We start from the raw sequence: 20,486 nt of genomic DNA on the forward strand, positions 1-20,486 counted from the left end.
AAGAAATGGATGGGGAGAAAGGTAAAGATCACATTTATTTGATAATGTAACAATTAGTAGCAATAGCAGAGTCCAAATTGATGCCTATTAAAGGAAAGAGAGTGGTATTTTAGTACTAAGAGCATTTCTGAGCAGAGGAAACTCAACTTGAATCTGAATTTGAACCAGCTTATTAAATTTTATCTTGTGGCACATTTCCAAGCACAGCAATGTGCCTTCTTCCCCCTGCCCCACCTCTCTTCTTACTTGTGTGATCTCTGGCCTTGCATTATTCATCACAGAAATGACAAAAATTAAAATTACCATTGGAAAAAATCATAAAGTATTCTAGGTTAGTGATTCTCATACTCATCTCAAAATCAAGGAGTAAATGTCTGTGGTGAACTAGATTTAAACCCACCTTGACTTAAAAAAAAAAGGAACCATATTTTAGTTACCACCACTATACCGAATATTTCTTTTTTCATGTGCCAGTGTTATATTGTCTTACAAAGGACATAGAGCCAAATTCTGTCCTTGGATAATAAGCACAGCACTCCTATTCAAATCAGTGGGAATTGTTCTTGCCTATTTGAGGGGGGAAAAATTGGTTCTCGGAAGAGCTGGCTTTTGGTCCATGGTTACATTCTTTCCCATTTTCAGTTTAGGGGGCCTAGAAAGGAGATTTTCTATTGTTAAATAAAATGTGAGTTTTGTGTTATGACAACCTTCAAAATGTGAACTTATGCAAATTGGCTAAGTGGTCTGGGATATTCATGGTGAAGGGGAACTGGATTTGTAATTTGTTCCTCTTTTTCTTATTGGTTGTAAAGGTGGGGGATTACCTTAGTATATTTTATGTGTAGCAGGCTAATGTGCTCTGTTGATAATACGGAGAAATCACTTTGCGATTTTGCAGGCCTTGAGCCACCATCTTCTGTAGTATACCTCTGCAGCTCCCGTGAAGTCAACAGGGTTTCATATATGTGATGAAGAGGAGAATTTGGCCACATTTGCAAATTTTTGTTATGCCAGTGAATTGAAAACTGGGCTTATTTTTACTTGAACCTGAATAATTACTCACATAATACAAGTTTAATCCTGCAGTCTTTACTCCGTCCAGAGCTCATGTTGATTTCAAGCAAGTGTATATGTACACTGTTTTGCATGCTTATTCAACTGGCTTCCAGTTACAGGGTTTTTATTAATACAGTGTCCCTGGCATAACAAATGTATTAAATATACAGTGTGCATGTTCTGCATATAAGGCATTTTACTGCAGAGCTCAGACTCATTAATTTGATTAGACAGGGATTACTCTGGGTAGTTTGGAAATTGCCATGTGTTATGAAAGCAGAATTTATTTTCCCCCTCCTCCCATGGCTTCATTTTGTTTTAAATGTGTATCTTTCAGTAAATCTTGTCTCCTGCTTATATAAATCTCTGGTGGTTGTGCTTTAAGCTGCTTTCCTCTCATTACTCACTGAATTCATACTCCCTCTCATTACTTACTGAATTCATACTTCTTCCAGACCTCTCCAGTTAACTTCTTCCAGACCTCTCCAGTAAAATGATGGTATCTTTTGATTACCACAGTTTGTTTGGGTTTTTTTTTAAATTTTGATTAATAGCTTTAAAATGTCCTTTTGTCCCGCTGATTTAAATACTTTTGTACCTACCACAGTAATGTAGAAATGGGTTTTCAAGCAACATAAATCAACACAATTCTTAGGGAGAAATCTTCCTGGTTGCAGTAGTGCTTCAGAAATCCCCCAAACAGTGGACCTACTATGCGTGGTAGAATGACCAGATTCCCGGTTTTATGGGACAGTCCCGTTTTTTGGGTCTTTTTCTTATATAGACTCCTATTACACCCCCTTCCCTCCCCCTCCTGATTTTTCACATTTGCTCTCTGATTACCCTAATGCAGGGTTAGGGGAAGGCTGGGATGTGGCTATATGATAGGGGACTTAATGCCTCCTGTGTGCGGCTCTAAAGACATCTATCCCTGGAAAAGCTTGAAAGGGGAGAGCATTAGGGCTGGAGTGTTCAGACAGTGGACTTGCAACTGTCTGGATCCACTGGCCTAAACCAGCAGCTACCACCAGAGCCTATGGGCTGTAGTACTGGTCGTGGAGTCACTGAGTAGATATCCCACACCCTTCTGTTGTGTTTAGGGGAAAAGATTCCACTCCCCCATGGTCCCCACTCCTCAACAGCTTGACGCTCCCCTGTACATAATGGAATGAGCCATGTGTGGAGTCCTGGATTTGACTCTAACTCCGGATGGTTACTTTGAATCCAGATATACCCCTTTAAAGCACCATTGATTCTAGGCATGCTGACATTGAAACACAGCACTTACTGTACATTGTTATGTATCTAACTGCAAGTATTGTGCTGAATAGTGATGGGGGGAGAGAGAGCTCTGTGGTTTGAGCATTGGCCTGCTAAACCCAGGGTTGTGAGTTCAATCCTTGAGGGGGCCACTTAGGAATCTGGGGCAAAATCAGTACTTGGTCCTGCTAGTGAAGGCAGGGGGCTGGACTGGATGACCTTTCAAGGTCCCTTCCAGTTCTATGAGATAGGCATATCTCTATATTAAACATACAGTAGTGACAGAATTGTTTCAAAACCTTTGGGAAAACATTCAGTCCAATTATTTATGAATAGTTTATCACATCTGTATTAAGTCTTGAGTACTTGATTTCTTAACAGCCTTGAGGCTGAATCTGTACCCACGGAATTACGTTTGTAAACTCTGAGCTCAGGTTCTTAGAACATCACTTTTGATTCTATTTGCACAGGTCACTTCTGAGACATCTTATATCTATACAGTATGTGGCTTTTGTGAGAAGAATAATGTTCCCTCTGAACTGTGTGGATTGTAAAGTTAGCGGTAAGGGAGATTCTTATCTGATAAAGCATAAAGGCTGGATAGCTTATTTTGTTGCAGACAGAGGGAGTCAGAGACTGTGCAGCAACAACCTTCATGATGCTTATTTTTTTTTTTATGTGCCTGGTTTCAAGACAATGCATTGAAGATCTGGGATTTGGCCTAGTTAAAAATCACCATAGTAAGTTCTTTTTTTAGCTAGCCATAGCTACAGGTGAGGTGCTCAGATACTGTGGTGATGAATTTGGTATAAATGTTTAGATAGATGTTTAACCTAGCACCATCTGCTCTTGGAATTCCCAAATATACTAAAGAGTGGAAATTCCAGATAAAAGGAGGTTTTACTGATAGCTTGTCACAGACAAAAGGGAATGTTTTATAGGAATCTGTGATAGGGGTGTATGCCCCATGCAGGAGTTATAGGGCTTAATTAACTCATTGGGTTACATCTGGGGGTGGTCTGGGAGTGGTCAGGCCCAATTTAGTATCAGGTCCAGTGGAGGAGGAGGAGGATGGGGGAATCTATAAAGGCAGTCCTGAAGCCAAGCTGTGAGGAGACTCTGAAGTCAGGGTGCTGTGAGGGAGTTTGGACCTGACCTTGAGGAAGCTCGCCAGTAGTGGGTTGGGATAGAAGCTACATGAGGAGACAGAACTCCAAAGTGGGACTTGTGGAGGTTGCAGCTCTGTGAGAGAGATGCTGACAAGAAGAGAAATGGTAAGAGCAGCTCAGGGAAGCAGCAAGAGAATGTAAGAAGCAGTCCTTAGTTGCCTCAAATTGGGACCCTCACCTGGAACCCAGAGGAGAGGTAAGCCCTGGGTTCCCATCTCCTGCCCCAGCAAGACGGGATGCACAAGCTTTGGGACTAAAAGAGGCAAAGACTGATGAGTCCCAAGTAGGGGCCAAAGGTCTGGCATAAAAACCATTAGACTGTGGATTTGTTTTGTTTGGACTTTTCTGTTATCTGGGAAGGGGACTGAACTTGAAAGGTGATTTGGCTAGAGGTCTGGGCAGGGGCAGCCCTAGACATTTTGCCGCTCCAAGCACGGCGTCTGCAGGAGGTCCATCGAAGCCGCAGGACCAGTGGACCCTCCGCAGGCAAGCCGCCGAAGGCACCCTGCCTGCCGCCCTAGCGGCGACCGGCAGAGCGCCCCCCGTGGCTTGCCGCCCCAGGCACGTGCTTGGAGCGCTGGTGCCTGGAGCCGCCCCTGGGTCTGGGCCACAGAAGCTGTAAATCACTGCAGAAACAGAACGGTAGATAACAGGGAACTAGAGCAGAAGAACCCCTGCAATGCCTCATCCTGTCTCTAAGAGGGTTCTCCGGCACCATCTTACAGAGCCTCTTGTTAAAATATTGATAAAGAAGACACTTGTGAGGAGCATTGTCTCATATTGCCCTTCCTGTTCCATCCAGCCTTGCTGCTGTTGAGCATCGTTGCACGCTGGGCCTTGCTTCATAGAAAAGCCTAATGATATGTGTGTGGGCCATATTCTCTAAACTTCCCTGTCCTCCCACGCTGCCTCCTCCATCTTACAGGCCTCTCACACTCTTCCTATCACACCAGTCTACTTTACGTTCTGCTTCCCTGATCCTTACATCTTCACAGTTTCCTCCTCCACTATTTGAGTTGGCAAAGGCCCAACAGTCTCTCAAATCACAAGTCACTATAATTTGTTCTTGTTGTTTGAAGTGAAAGGACACACAGGAATTGGTTGGGCCTGATTCTGCACTGTGTGAATTTTTCAGGGTTAGCTGAGAAAATGTTGCTTAGTGCAGTAAATCCCACTAGACTTTAATTTATCAGGAGGTGGTGTGCTGAGGGGTGGAATTTGAGGGGCAGGTGCATATAGTGTGTTTTGCATCCCTTGATCCATAGAGTTTGGCTTACTCCTTAGTAAGCAACTGGCTGTGTTTCAGGAGTATAAAACTTACCTCCATAAGAAGTTAAAGTGGCACCCTGAATACAAAAACACCTATCAATTCGTTTTTCAGGGAAGCAATGTGAATGTTTCAAAACTAGAAGCAAAATTTTGTGTCCTGGGACCTTTCTTGGATTAAACATATAAAATACTAATTTGCTCATGAGGTGCTTGTAAAACAAGTTTGGTCATAATATAGAGAATTTTAATCTCTTTTTGTCATGGAAAAAAAATTCAATTTCCCACTTAAATGTGCCACAAGTACATCTAAGATCTCTGGAACTTTTGCCTAATGATTCTGTAAGCCATGTCAGAACATGCACTGCTAAACTGATGCAGCAAACCAGAGGTCTCAGCTATAGCAATGAAAATTAATTGTAATAGATGCCAATTTTTGTGTGGTTAACACTCAGAGCTGTTATGACTAATACAGCCTTGCTCCTATGATTCTGATAATAGACAACTTAGAAAATCTCTTCAATTTGAACTCTCCCATAATAGGATGGCATCTGATCCAATAAACCTCACTTCATCTTGAGCCGACAAACTGACTTGTACTAATAATACTTCATGCTCAGTATTCTCAATGTGCTCTAAAATAGGAATCAAGTAAGCCATATAATACCATTACAAGAGAGGTAGGTATTCTTACCTTCATTTTACAAGTGAGGGAATTGGATCATGGACAGATGTTGAGTGAAATCTCGAAGTCAATGGCAAAATTCCCATGAACTTCAGTGGTCTGGAATTTCAATCAATTATTTGCTCAAAGTCACAGAGGGAATAGAACCCAGATCTCCTGAATCCCAATCCTAAGTCATAACCATATGGTTATCCTTTGTCAGTGATTTATGTAGCCTGATGTGGTTTTCATTTGTGCTTCCCAGTGAAAACACAGTAAATTGTGGATTGCTCCCAGTGTTGATTCATTTTTAAATGACTTCCACTGGGACTAAATCTTTATCACTTCCTGAAGGGTGCATTTCTGTCCACGATATCCAAGCAGTCAGTAAACTCCTCCACGGGTCTTGCCTTTGGTTGGTTGGGTTTTTTTGAGCAAAATCTTTGTATTCAGTGGTTCTCGATACTATGGTATAAAACTATCTGAGCAATTTCCAGTAGTTCATTAAGCAATGTGACTAACATTGTTGCATGTGGTTTGTTCTTTCATCCTGGAGGAGAAGTGCATGCATTGGAGTGTTTTGTTTTGTTTTTTGTCCATTGACATCAGGATATCATCCATCAGTGCCACGAAAGTGGCTTCAGATACATGTCCTGGTTTGAATCAAATTGTGCCAGGTCTAGGATATTCGTTTCCATTAGATAAGCTTGAAGTTGGCCTTTGGCTAGCTTCTCTATGTGCTTGCTCAGGAATGGAAGGCTTGATGCTGGGTGGTAGGTGGCTTTCTACCCATGGTGGGTTTTTTCAGTGTTGGTCAGATTTCTGTATGTTTCCCTGAATGAGGCATTGGCTATTTCAGTCAGGAGTAAAACGAGTTGTTGACAACTTCCTTTTATGAGCCAGAAAGAGCATGGGTCAGATTCACAGGTCTTGGATCAAATCTCCTTTAGGAATGAGTGAATGAATGTACTGAACTACATGAATACAGGTGGTTTTATAGTTGGTGGGTATAGGCTTCCTAAATGTGTGATTGTTTCAGTGGACTGATATGGTAGCTCTTCATATGGTGATTCTGATGCAAGCTGTGGGCACTCAAGATTGATGAAGTGATTTTAGACTATGTAAAGCCCTCTCGGGGCATGATTTGGAAGCTTCAATGGAGGCTAATAGGTCCTCATTGCTTGTAATACAGCTTCAGCATAGATTTGGAGGAATTTGTGTGATCATGTCTGAATCCTCCTTCATTTTCTACCATAAGCACTTCTCAAGTTTATAGCCTCTCCTCCCCTTTCATTTAGCACAGGGTGTCTGAAAACCAAGGAGATCAGTGCAGGGTATGGAGAGGAAGGGGCCATTTGGCGGCCAGTGGTCTAGGCTAATGTACAATTATAATGATTCACTAGTTTCTCAATTCTTCATCCTGTGGATGGAGTGCCGCTGTCCTCATTGATGCGGTGATAGGGGTGTTGGAGAAATGACTTGATTTAAGGTATGCCATAAAAAGTAACTTATTTTGTTTACTTTTTCTTTGTCTCACCTACTCTTCTTGATATTTCCAGAAAGGCTATTCATACACTAGGCCTGTGGTCACCAACTGGTAGATCCCGATCGACTGGTCGATCCTTGAGCCTCTGACAGTCGATCGCAATCTCCGGCCGCTAAAAGTCTGGCAGTGCAGCAGGGCTAAGGCAGGCTCTCTGCCTACCCTGGCCCCGCGACATTCCCAGAAGTGACCTTATGCTGCTCCTACTTGCAAGCACTGCCCCAGCAGTTCCCATTGGCCACAGTTCCCCGTTCCCGGCCAATGGGAGCTGCAGGAGTGATGCCTGCAGAGAGGGGCAGCACGAGGAGCCATGTGCCCCCCCTCCAGGGGCCACAGGGGTGTGATTGCCATTTCTGGGAGCAGCATCGGGCCAGGGCACGCAGGAAGCCTGCCCTAGCCCCGCTGCGCCACCAACGAGGAGCCACCCAAGGTAAGTGCCACTGGAGGGAGCTCCCTCCTGCACTCCAACCCCCTGCCTCAACCCCCTGAACCCCCTCCTGTACCCCAACACTCTGCCCCAGCCCAGAGCCCCCTTATGCACCCAAGATCCCTCCCAGAGCTTGCACCTCTCACCCGCTCCTGCAACCCAACCCCCTGTCCCAGGCTCAGCCCAGAGCCCCTTCCTACACTCCGAACCCCTCAGCCTCAGCCCAGTGAAAGTGAATGAGGGTGGGAGAGAGCAAGCAATAGAGGGAGGAGGAATGGCATGAGCAGGGCAGGTCCTTGAGGAAGGGGCAGGGTAGATCCTGGGTTGAACTTTAATTCAAAAAGTGATTGTAACCGTGCCTCAGTGAGTCACAACTGAGGATGCCAAATTCAGGACAAACAGCTGAGAAATAGGGCAGACACACCCCAAGACTGATGGTGAATGCCCCATAGGATATACAAAACCAGCAACAAAAGTAAACTTCTGTTTCACCACACTGGCTAACAAGAAAACATGAAGGCAGTTTCCTCAGGCATTTCAGTTCTTATATCACCACCAAAAACATTGGATTCACAGATGAGTGGTTCTTTACAACTAGTCTCATCACATAATAGGTTCTTCTGATCCCAAAGGACCAGCCACACACCCAGGTCAATATATAACTTAGATCTTACCCAAAAATCACACTGATGCCAATCATTTAGTTTCTAAAATCTAAAGGTTTATTCATAGAAAGAAAGTAAGAAAGGTGAGAGTTAAAATTGGTTAAAGGAATCAATTACATACAGTAATGGCAAGTTCTTGGTTCAGGCTTGTAGCAGTAATAAACTGCTGGCTTAAGTCAAGTCTCTGGAGTACATCCATAGCTTGGATGGGTCATTCAGTCCTTTCTTCAGAGCTTCAGTTTGTAGCAAAGTTCCTCCACAGGTAAGAAGCAGGATTGAAGACAAAATGGAGGTGTTTCCAGGGCCTTTTATAGCTTTTGCCATGTGGAGGTCATCCCATTATTCTTACTGCAGAAAATTACAGCAACAAGATGGTGTTTGGAGTCACATGGGCAAGTCAGATGTTCATGCCCAATTTCGCTCAGTCGTTGCAGGAAGCCATTACCTACACTCTGGACAGTATGTTTACATGACAGTCCACTCAGTGTAAATTGGCATCTCCTATGGTCCATTGTCAACCAAGTGTTTCTTGATGAGCTACTTAATTTGAATAGTCCCTCCAAGATGTGCTGGCTAGCTATCTTGTGGGCAGTACCCCAGATGCCAACATTTGAAATCCAGGTATAGAGCCAGTATAGAGCCAATACTTATAACTTCAAATACAAAACTGATACGTGCATGCAGATAGCATAATCATAACCAGAAAATCATAACCTTTTCATAGACACCTCACTTGGCAACCTTCATACAAGATTTGTTGCAAATGTATAACAATGGTTGCAACAATGCTCTATATGGTCATATTTTAACCAGATAACGTCACAGTGATCTTGTGCATAAAAAGATTGGAGACGACTGCACTAGGCCATATATTCATGACATTTGTGATGGGATCCCTGGAGTGTGACCAGGGACTACTGTGCCCCCTTATCTTTCCAGCCTGGACTGTCTCTCACAATACTGTGTTCTGTTTTATACCCTTAGTCCATGTGCTTAGAGAACACAAGTCCAGGCATGTCTGGTGGGCATTGCTGAGTCACCAGGCAAGGTTGAGCAATTCCCCTGGTGTGGCCTTGTGCAAGTGAATCATTGCATTGTAGCTCCCTTGCTGGACAATGGCTGTTGATGGGTTGTTCAACACTCATCCAAGCATTGGTTTCCCTCTCGTTATTGTCTTTGGGAAGCTAGTATCTGGGCGCTTCCTAAACCCACAGTATACTTTAGTGACAATCGTACAACACAATTCTCATAACTTCATATGCATATTATATATATTAAGAAGGACCAGTGGGTTTCAGCAGGTCATAACCTTTCCCATGATACCTTACAAAGCATGCTTTATATTCAATATCACAATTATATGCAAAGGATTAATATGGGGGTTACAGGGTGCTTCCCTGGGGTGTAGAGTGTCACAACATTAGCCAAACTAATTTAAAATAGAGACAATTTAATAGCTACCATACTGTTTGACCTGCTTGAGGATGATTTTTCAAATTGTGTGATTCTTAGTTCTCAAACATTCTCATTTTTATTTCACCATATTAAGATCAATCCTGCAGGTGTATTTTTTTTCTTTTTTACCAGTTTTGCTACCACTATCTATACTTTTCCCTTTCCATGATGAGCAATTTCACTGTTCTGTAGCCAGATAGGTTGCTACCAAAAATGGCAGATTAACAAGATAGCATTTGTGTGAATCTCTAAGACCACTGAGTTGAAATCATCAGCTTTTACTGACACTAACTTGTACAGTTTGGGCTATTTCATATATCACTTGCAGCTCTCAATCAAAGCTGCCTTTTTAGCACACCCATCCACTGTCAATTTGGCCATGATCAGACATTTCAGGAACTTCTCTTCTACCTCCTCTAAGACAGATAATGCATTTAAAATATACCCAGCACCAAAGTTTTTGGCTGCTGACTTAGCTGCATAGCATTGAAAAGGAATTGGATCTGGTTGTTACCTAGTTGATTCAAGATGTCAGTACCAGGTGCAGCTCTGTTGAGAGGACTGATGGGACTATTACTGTCTTTTGTTCAGAAAATCCTAATGTCAAGCTGCTGAATCCATCCCAGTGGAGTCAGACTGTCTGACAGTAATTCTTGCAATGGAGCCCTTCAAGAAAATTAACCCATGAAATCAGTTCTGAGCAAGCCTGCTTTTCTGTAGTAAGGACAGCTGTGACCAAAACAACAAATGCCAGATGAAGGCATCAATAGTATGAAACCAAAGATGTCTAAATTTAAGGTTCAGGATGATCTCATGGTTTAAGCACATGAGTGGACATCAGTGTTCCTGGCTCTATGACCAATGTCCTCTGTGACTTGTGACCAGTCAGTGACTGATTTTCAGAGGTGTTTGGTGCACACATCTCCCATGGCCTTCAGTGAATTTGTGGCCACTCAGCACCTCTGAAAACCAGGCCTTTAACTTTCCTATACCTCAGTTTCCCCATCTGTAAAATAGAGATTTAATCAGCTTATTGCACAGGAATGTGGTGAAGCTTAATTAGTCCTTGTCTTCCACCCCCACCCCACCCCCCAAAAAAAGGGGATGGGGGGATTCTTGAATGAAAGTTGGCTGTGTAACTGCAACCACATTGAACTAGATTGAGGTTGTAATTGCATATGTGCCAGACCCCTGATTTAAGATCTGAAACTCACTAAAGAAAATATGCAGTATTTAGTAATATTTTCTCAAACTTTAAAATCTATGGGCCACCATTTTTATGGGAGTATATTGAGGCACAGATAACTGCAGTGAAGAGTCCTTAGACATTTAGGTCCCAGATTTATGAATGCACTCAGGGACTTAAATGTCTAGGTGACTTAAATTGCATACACGATTATTTGTACCAACAGAAATGGAGGCCTGGTCAAGGCCAGGCCCTAAAACTTGTCCAAATGTATCTTAGAAAATTAATTATGCTCTGTTGTCTAATTAATTCCATAATAGCTTGTATGGGAAAACGCATCATTTTTCAAGAAAGATGGGGGCGGTTTTCCAGCTAACTTCTTAAAGTCTAATAATTTGTTCTTTTGCCTGATTTTTACAGAAATTTTAAAAATTATTGCAACTGTAAGTGGCTTTAAAATTAAATGAGCACTAGAAAGCAAGCAAGTAAACAAAATCAGTAACATACGTTTGTTAGAGTATACAAGCAAGTGGCTTTAAAGCCAGAGTCAGTTGGCTTTGTTCTATATATTATCAGGAAACAATCAATGAAATGCTGCCAACAATTTAACACAGGCTCTTACAAAAATAAACTGTGTATGCCAAAGATATGCATGCTAGAGTGAGGAGAGAGTAGAAAATCTATTAATTTCCTATTTAAAACTCTCTCATAATCACAGTAAAAAGGGAGGCAACCATACTTGGCAAACAAACTTAAATTAAGGGCATATGCTGGAAATGTTTGCTTTATTCCTGACACTTGGTACCCACCTTGGGGAAATGTTTAGAAAATACCTGATATCCGCGGCAGTTTAGCACATTTCAAAGCGAAGCATTTGCTTTTCAGAAGTATTTTCATGGGCCCCAGAAACAATTTCTCAATATTCAAAGTGGTGAACCAGGGGGCAGCAACCTCTGGCACATGGTGGCAGGAAACGGAGGCCAGCACATCCCTTGTCCGCGCCGCTTCCCGCTGCCCCCATTGGCCTGGGACGGCGAACCGCGGCCAGTGGGAGCCGCGATCGGCTGGACCTGCTGATGCAGCAGGTAAACAAACTGGCCCGGCCCACCAGGGTGCTTACCCTGGCGAGCCTCATGCCAGAAGTTTCCAACCCCTGTGGTGAACCATCTCAGAGTCAGGGAACACCCCATAGTGATCTCTTTGGTTTGGTGGTGAATTTTAACAGAGGGTATCCCAAAAGCCCCTCAGTACATCTCTGGCTTTTAGTACCAGGCATATCCACTTAGTTCCAGGATGATATTTTCCACACTAATTCACAGAGTGGCCTAGCTGCTAGTTCTTGAGAGATCTTTAAAAAAATAAAAGTTGAAACCAATTCAAGCAGGCATGATGACTTCTTGGTTGGTATCAGGCTTTGCCCAACGAAGTTTATCTCTTGCAGGTCTTTAATTTAGCCAATATGTACATGAGAGTAGGTTTCAACACATGTAAATAGGGATGATAACCTTCAACTTCCCTGGGAGGTAGGTATTTAAGGTTTATAAAACATATAGTGCTTTGCATCTTTAATAAGTTTCTATTGAGAATAATTTCCTCCCATCAAATATAATGTACATCATATAGGGCCTTACAGGATTGTAACCAGTGTGATTTTTGGATTTGCAGTTCGCTACTTCTTTCCTATATGCTTTCAGTTTTCAACTTGACCCTCAATTGGTGAAAACTGGCTACATTGACCTCAATAGCGCTGTTCTTACATAACTGGAGGAAGTCTAGGTTTTGATACCTGGATGCTAAGTATGGTGTCAAATTGTGTATTTTACTTATTGAGTTTATAAAAGATGGAAAATATCTAGAACTATCTACCATCTAGACCTATTTCCTATTCTGTAGGATAGATAGTGTCACCAAATTACTACAGATTTTGAGAGAAGCCTCTGTCAATGGTGTTGAATCAGAAATCAGTTTCAAAATCACTTTACTCACAGTATTTTGTACCAAAGCAGACAGTGCAGCACTGGCTGATGCAAAATTACGGTATCACACAATATTGTTACAGAAAAAATTATAACTAAGAAAAAAATTGGGACCAGAATGAGTTGACAATATCACTGCTGTATGAGGGTACCTCCTCCAAATCCTTAATTCAATTTCCTTGATTCAGCACACTACACTAATGAAGTATACTTTTTTGTTCTAAAAGACTGTCTGTTTGTTAAATGATAATATAGATAAAACTTACACAGTTTCTTTAGCCAGGAGAGCTGGCTGCCATATTGATTGTGAGAAAATATGTACTACAGTTTTATATCTGAAGGCACATAATGTGAACCATACATAGGTGAATGGAGTAGAAAAGAAAGTATGGCAGCCTCCATCCTTATAGGCCTGAAGGAAATGAGTTACTGCTAAAGGGAGAGAGTTGACTAGTTGCTCATGTATGAGGAGCCTATCCAGATACTATATATTCTGGTTTCAGGAGAGGAGTTCATAAGAGGACTCGGGTGAAGAGAGCCATGTGTGTTTGTATAGGGCTTCCTGATCATCACTGGAAATATAGAATACTCAACTCTGATTCAATAAGATGCAAAATTAGACAAATTTCTGTACTGTCCCCTACTGTCACAAGGGTACATCAGAGACATGTGGCCTAATCAGGATGGAAATCTAAAATGTGAGTTTGCTAGCTGTGTATGCTAAATGAACATCATAGCAGCTCGAGGTGTTATAACCAGATTTTAGCATGTTGTTTCACAGTGGCTGTGATCTTGAGCTGATGTAGATCGACATAGCTCCATTAAAATCAATGGCAGTACACCAATTTATACCAGTTGAGGATCTGGCCAGGATGTCTAAGGGTACATCTACACTACACACTCCTTGCGGCAGTGTATAGAGTACATACACTACATGCCCTCCTAGTACAGTTATAAATAGCTGTGTAAATGGTGAGACATTGCTCTGGCAAGTAAAGATACACCTTGACCCTATGGCTATGTACCCTACAGATCTCTCTACACTCAAACAGTGCCTCCCCATCTATATTCCTATTCTTAGTAGTGTAGTGTCCTGCTGCTTCCCTGTACAGTAACTCCTCGCTTAATATTGTAGTTATATTCCTGAAAAATGCTACTTTAAGCAGAACGATGTTAATCAAATCCAATTTCCCCATGAGAATTAATGTAAATGTGGGGGGGTTAGGTTCCAGGGAAATTTTTTTTGCTAGACAAATGACTAATACACACACACACACACACACACACACACACACACATATATACATACAGAGTATAAGTTTTAAACAAACAATTTAATACTGGTACACAGCAATGATGATTGTGAAGCTTGGTTGAGGTTATGAAGTCAGAGGATGAGAGATTTCCTGGGGAATGCCTTACTGCTAAATGATTAACTAGCATTCGGCTGAGCCCTCAAGGGTTAACACATTGCTAATGTAGCCTCACACTCTACAAGGCAGCACAAATGGAAGGAGGGGAGACAGCATGGCAGAGAGAGACAGAGACATAAACCCTGTATGTGCATTGCCCCTTTAAGTACGCTGACCCCACTCTAAGTACATTGCCTTTTAAAGTAGATCAGCAAGTTGAGACAGCAGCTGCTGTCATCAAGCTCCCTCTGTACTGAGCCCTGTCTGCTCTGTGGAGAAGGGGTACAGGACCGGGGAAAAGGGACACCCTGACATAAGCACCCCTCTTCCTCCCCGCCCCACACAGCAAGCAGGAGGCTCCCAGGAGTGGCTCCAAGGCAGACGGTAGGAGCAGCACACCACAGTATGGGGGAGGGACAGCTGAACTACCAGCAATCGATAGCCTGCTGGGCAGCTGCCGCACAGGGAACTTAGGGGAGCAGGGAGCTGATAGGGGGGCTGCTGGTCCACCCTGGTTCCAAGCCCCCACCAGCTAGCTGCAATGGGCTGCTCTTTCTGCAAGCAGTGGATAAAGCAGGTGGCTGCCAAACAACGTTATAAGGGAGCATTGCACAACTTTAAACGAGCATGTTCTCTAATTGATCAGCAACATCACAACGAAACGACGTTAAGTGGGATGACTTTAAGTGAGGAGTTACTGTAGCTGTAGCCTTTCACAGTGGAAGACTCCAGCAACAGGAAAAGGCTCTGGAATATTTGGCCTAGGTATCCTAAAAGCAGAAGTTACAAACAGAGGCTAGATACTCAACTCACTCCATCCTCTTTTAGTCACATATTTAAGAGCACAAGAGCCATAATGATCATCTAATCTGATCTCCTGGGTAACGCAGGCCATAATTTTTAGTTAAGCTAAAGCATATATTTTAAAAAAATATCAAATCTTGATTGTGAAGTCTTCAAGTGAAGGCGAATTTATCACATCCCTTAGTAAGTTATCCCAATGGTTAATTTCCATTGCTTTTAAAAATTTGCATGTAACTGCCAGTTTAAACTTGTCTGCCTTCAGCTTCCAGGCATTGGATCTGGTTATGCCTTTGTCTGAAAGCTTTATTTTTTGTCATTATACATGAACCACAGATTTTATTATTTATAATCAATATATCTGATGTTTATTTTTCTTAATATGAATCTAATATGTTCATTTCTACTCAAAATATACCTCTAGTATCAGATATAGTCTCCTTGTGTAGGTGTCATAGGCAATGATTGTTACCTCAGATCTTTCTCTTTGATACACTAAATAGATATCCTTCATAAGTCTCTTCATTATTTGAGGTCTGGAAAACCTGCAGTGAAAGACAGGAGGCAATGGATGTGGTTAAATTAGGCTGCAACTTTATTCATTTAAAATATCAGGGAGTACCTGGCAACAAATTGTACAGTGCAGGTCATCATCTTTTCTTTAATCATTTCCAAATAATCCCCAACCAGGTGCCAGCTATCACTCTGCTGGGACCCTGCCACCCTCCCCTCTTATGAGGTGAAAGGGAGCTATAAAAGGAGTGGGGTCTGTTTCCTAGGGCTTCAGCTGTAAGAGCCCTAAACCCCCTTCCTCAGCTCCCTTAAAAGGGGCTAGGAAAAGGAGAAAGGTTGGCTCCTTGCTGTAAGAGATGTCAAAGCCCAAACCCCATTTACTAAGCTCCCTTAAGGGCTGCTTTCCTTCAAATTGTTTTCTAATCCATTTTCTCCAATTACTGTATCCCTTCCATATTGAGTATCCGCACTGGAAATCCACCACATGTTTTACATATTAAGATGTGACATTATAACCTAACCCTCCCTACTCCTCCCTGCCAAGTCCCAGACCAGCTGTCAGGAAGGCAAAAAACCCACCTTGCCTTGGTCATTCTGGTGGTGAAGGAAAAATTCCTTCCCTCACCCCTAGGGGAAAGGGCAACTAGTGTAATGCCCACAGCAGGTAAAGAGGGAATCCAGTCCTTTTGCCAAGTTCGTGGGTGGGTGCTACTGCCAGCCCAACCCCAGTAAAAGGGGGGCCTCTCCAGGGCTGCATAGGATATAAATACTATCTCCTACCCCACCCTCTTCCAGTCAGCAGGAAGAGCAGAGCAGTAACTTTCTCCTAACCTGACCCTAACTGCTTCCTGTTCATCCCTGTAAACTTTCTCCTGCCCACAGCTGTTGCAAGGGAGCCCCTGAAGGTCCAATGTCCCTAGTCTTCCAGCTAGCCAGAGAAAGGCCACCCCCTCTACTCCCACATGGAAGGTTGCAGTGAGCACATTCTTCCTACAGTGCAGACACCAAAACTGGACATAGTATTCAATGGCAATTGTAGTTTTTATTGTACCCTTTTCTGCATAAAGCTTTTGAAATTCACTTTGAAACTGTTTGATAGAATGTCCCCTAGATCTATTTTAATGGTCTTTATTTTTCCCCATCTTTAGATATTATGACCTCTCTGCTTTGAAGACTTAACTCATTCACTGTATAGTACTGCTGTTTCTATAATATTCATGATTATGGAAAGCAGTTGAACTTATCTGCAAATGTTGGTGGAGAAAAATCAAACATAATTCATACAGTGTAATTTGTCAATATTCTAGTTAATCAAATTTAATCTGCTGAGACAGATTAATGTTTATTAATTCCATACTGGTATTTGGATAAAAGAGAAAATATATCATCTCACACTTTGGAGAATTTTTTTGTTTACTTCTTCTGATGAATATTGTTTAAAACATCATAAAGTAGTTCAGTTTACCACATTGGATTGGATCCACCTACCGGAGAAGACAGTGGAAAATTCCCACTTCAATAACATTTATATCAAGCCCTGGTGAAACTGCAGAATGCATGTAGTTACTCTTAAAGTCATTTCATCTCAGCTTGTTCCTTGTTATTGTGCTCTCCATATTCTGGCAGAGCTCAGATTTCTGAAACTCTTAATGCCTGTTCACAGTAGCTTTCTTTGTGTCAATAAAAATGTAGCTCATTATTTCATAATTAGACTTTATCAAGTCCAGCCTCATTCACTCCTGCATATACCTGTGGGTGAGTCGTCAACATCTGAAGATCAATAGTACCAAAGGCAGCCGATAAATAGATCTAGAAATATCTGCATTGGCACCTAATTGTTATCCATTCCTAGGAGAAGATCATTGACCAAATCAACAAGTTTAGTCTGTGTACCATATCCAGATGTATAGCCAGAATGACAAGGGTCAAGGAGGTCCATGGAAGCTACCTACTGCAAGAGTTGTCACCCCAAACGTCTCAATCACCATACTCAAACAAAGAAGATTTAAGACTGTCAAAATTAAGCAATGGTATCTTAAGCAAAGGTTGCACATAAGCTGCCTTCAGAACCAATGCCTTATTTAATGGAGGCTGTGACAGTCTCCACCAATAACAGAGTCCTTCTGCACTACCCTACACAAGGCAGGAAGGACATGGATGTAAGGGTACCATTATACTGCCGTCACTCCCCCCCGCTCCCCCCCCCAAAAAAAAACACCCCACAGCAGTGAGTCTGAGCCTACATCATCTACCGGCTCAGGCTCATGCTACGGTGCTAAAAAGCAGTGTAGGTGTTTCTGCTTAGGCTGGAACTCCAGCTCTGAGACCCTACTCCTTTTTCCAGTTGTGTTTCATAGTTCCAAGTTCTGTTCCATACAACTCCAGCACCTCAAGGAGTGACACACGCAGAAAAATCAAGCAAAGGCCTTACATTTGTCCCCTATGATGATATCTCCTACGCAGAGTTTTGATTGAGTTTGTTCCTCAAATTCTATTGAGTCTTTCAAATGTAATTATAAAGTGTAACAAAAAAAAGTTACAACCACACCATGATGATAGGTTGGAGAAACAGATAATTAGTCATCTGAAAAGCATGTACCAAAGCACCTGAACCAAAGCACACTGATCCTTGTCTTAGCAAAGATCTTAAAAGGTAATAAAGAGAATGCAAAATAATGCTACTAATTCTTTAGACACTAAATCAGCAAAATAGAGTTTGCCTGTATCTCCATGTTTAAAATATACCTCAAGAACCAGCAGCTCTGAAAAGGTAAAAGTTTGCTTGCATACAGGAAGTAAGCAGTTTTAATTCATATATTTATGAAAACAAGGTACAAAAAGCTGTTGTCATAACTCATCCTTGAAATGACTCTTGCCGGGAGGGTTTCCATAGTTACAGATGTTGTTTCTGATTCCAGAATGTTAGCACAATTGACATTTACTGCACAATGAGAACCTCTAATTGATTTTCTGCATAGAGAGGAAAAAACAACTGTTCTGAAATACATACGGTACATAATTGTAGGTTTCTGAGGGGTACTATGATGGAAGCATACACTTCAGGGTAACAATTATCTGAACAAACAGTAGCACTCATAAATAATTTGACAAATTACAAAATAATTTCATCCGATGACAGTAACACTTAAAAATACAGCCATAGCCTATACACAGCTAAACAGAAAAATTCTAACTGAGAATCAGCACAGTACATATTGCAATTGCTTTGGGGTTTTCTGATCTTGAATTTCACATGCTGACATACTAGCAAGCAGTTGAAATCAACTAACTTAATGTGAGCTGTACCCTTATAGATGATGCCTGTTGGGAACAGTGCACATATTCATCCTTACATTAAGGATGTCCATGATGGAGTCCCCAACCATTAATGTATCTTAGTTACACCATAGGAAAGAAAAAATATCACTTGTCCTCAGATAGTCAAGACTTCGAATTTGATGGCCTGACAAGAAAAAGTGGTCATCCCAATTTTCAGGCAGAGGTCTTATTCTCTTTACTTGTACTGTAAGCTATTAAGGGGCCATTTTTTGTTCAGTTTGTACAGCGCCTGGCACAAAGGGGTCTGTGTTCATGAATGGGGCTCCCAATCACTACTGCAACACAAATTATTATTAACAATACATTTAAATGAACTCTAATTGCAACTGTGATTATCTAAGTCACTCCTCTGCTTGTTTTGGCAAGTTGTGCCCAGGCTTTTCATGTTTATTATCTGGTACTTAAAAATAAGAAACAGAATCACTGTAGGGCCCTCAGGTAATATCAGGATTGCCAGGGGTGCCTGCAAACTAAGTATATCAGATAGGAGATATTCACTTCTGGAAAAGAGATCTGAATCCCGGTCTGCAATCTTCTCCCTTCGTGGAGCTTGCATTAACCTTCTCATTGTGGTCATGGCCATCTGATCTTTCGTTGGTGATAGATCTGAGATCTTAACTAGCATCTCTTTGGTTTACATCCTTAAGGTTGTGGTAGACCTTGGAGAAGGATTTTTCTCTTGGCTCAGATCAGTCCTCCAGTCCCAGTAATCCTGACTGCTCACCCACTGCAGTACTGATCAAGATAATCGTCTCAGTTATCATCACCTACTCATGGCATGTAGGCTTAGATGCCCCTTGTTCTTAGTTACGAAGAAGAGGAGTCATCCAGGAAACCTATTTTACATATATGCCTCTTAAAGTACAATTATGAATTTAATGCTATTATCCATAAATGTGCACATCTCATTCTACAGCTGATTTTAGAAACATTATTTTTGCATAGTCACCTTGTGTTTTCATGCCACTTTTTAAAAAAGGACTTGTATGTATGCAAGAAGAACATCAGTTTTCATGGAGACAGACCAAGAAAGAAATCTTTTAACCTTTTCTCTTTGCTTTTTTATCTTTTGGGACTCATTTCCACACAGTGAAATAAGTGAAAGCTCTTTTTATAGATAATCCCATTTACTGAGATCTCTTTTTACTAGGACATATTTTTTTCTCCTAATTCCTTGGTGGATTAGTTCTCTTTGAACTATTTTCAAATAGATACCGGGAGGGAGGGAGAGGGAGAAACAGTATCTGGGAGGAAAGCCTAAGGTAAATTTAAGCATTAAAGTTGTAGCAAATGAAAAGAGGCTGGGAATTTATAAAGTGAGTGGCACCCTATCTTTAATTTATAACTATGACAGCAGCACAGTGGGGTGACTTGAACACCAGTCTGAACTTTGTCTTTTAAAATATTTTGCCGTGTTTCATCCTATTATCTAAATTTAAACTTCTTTATTTGGGAGGAGAGAGAATGAGGGCATGAAATTTTAAAAAAAGTAGAGACACTGTAATTTGTGAAATAAGCACTGTTTACAAGTTGCTGTGGGGCTATTTTAGTCTCTAGTAAACCCATAAGTAGGAAGTTAAACACTGGGCTTGCCTACACTTAAAATGCTCCAGCAGCACAGCTGTCCTGCTGCAGCGCTTTAATGTAGACCAGTGGTAGGCAACCTGCAGCCCGTGGGCCACACACGGCCTGTCAGGGTAATCTGCTGTTGGGCTACGAGACAGTTTGTTTATATTGACCATCCGCAGCTCCCA

At 41.8% G+C, this 20,486-nt stretch overlaps 1 long non-coding RNA gene across 1 annotated transcript in view; it reads left to right on the plus strand.

Moving 5' to 3' along the window:
* The window catches only part of LOC120409090, a 77,455-nt gene extending 60,533 nt beyond the window's left edge, over positions 1 to 16,922 (plus strand). Inside the window, exon 7 of the long non-coding RNA XR_005601116.1 lies at positions 16,542 to 16,922. This is a non-coding gene — a long non-coding RNA (uncharacterized LOC120409090). The remainder of the gene's footprint in view (positions 1 to 16,541) is intronic.
* The last annotated feature ends 3,564 nt before the right edge of the window (positions 16,923 to 20,486 follow it).

Source organism: Mauremys reevesii, linkage group 7 (genome assembly GCF_016161935.1).
Source record: "Mauremys reevesii isolate NIE-2019 linkage group 7, ASM1616193v1, whole genome shotgun sequence".
Lineage (NCBI taxonomy): Eukaryota > Metazoa > Chordata > Testudines > Geoemydidae > Mauremys > Mauremys reevesii.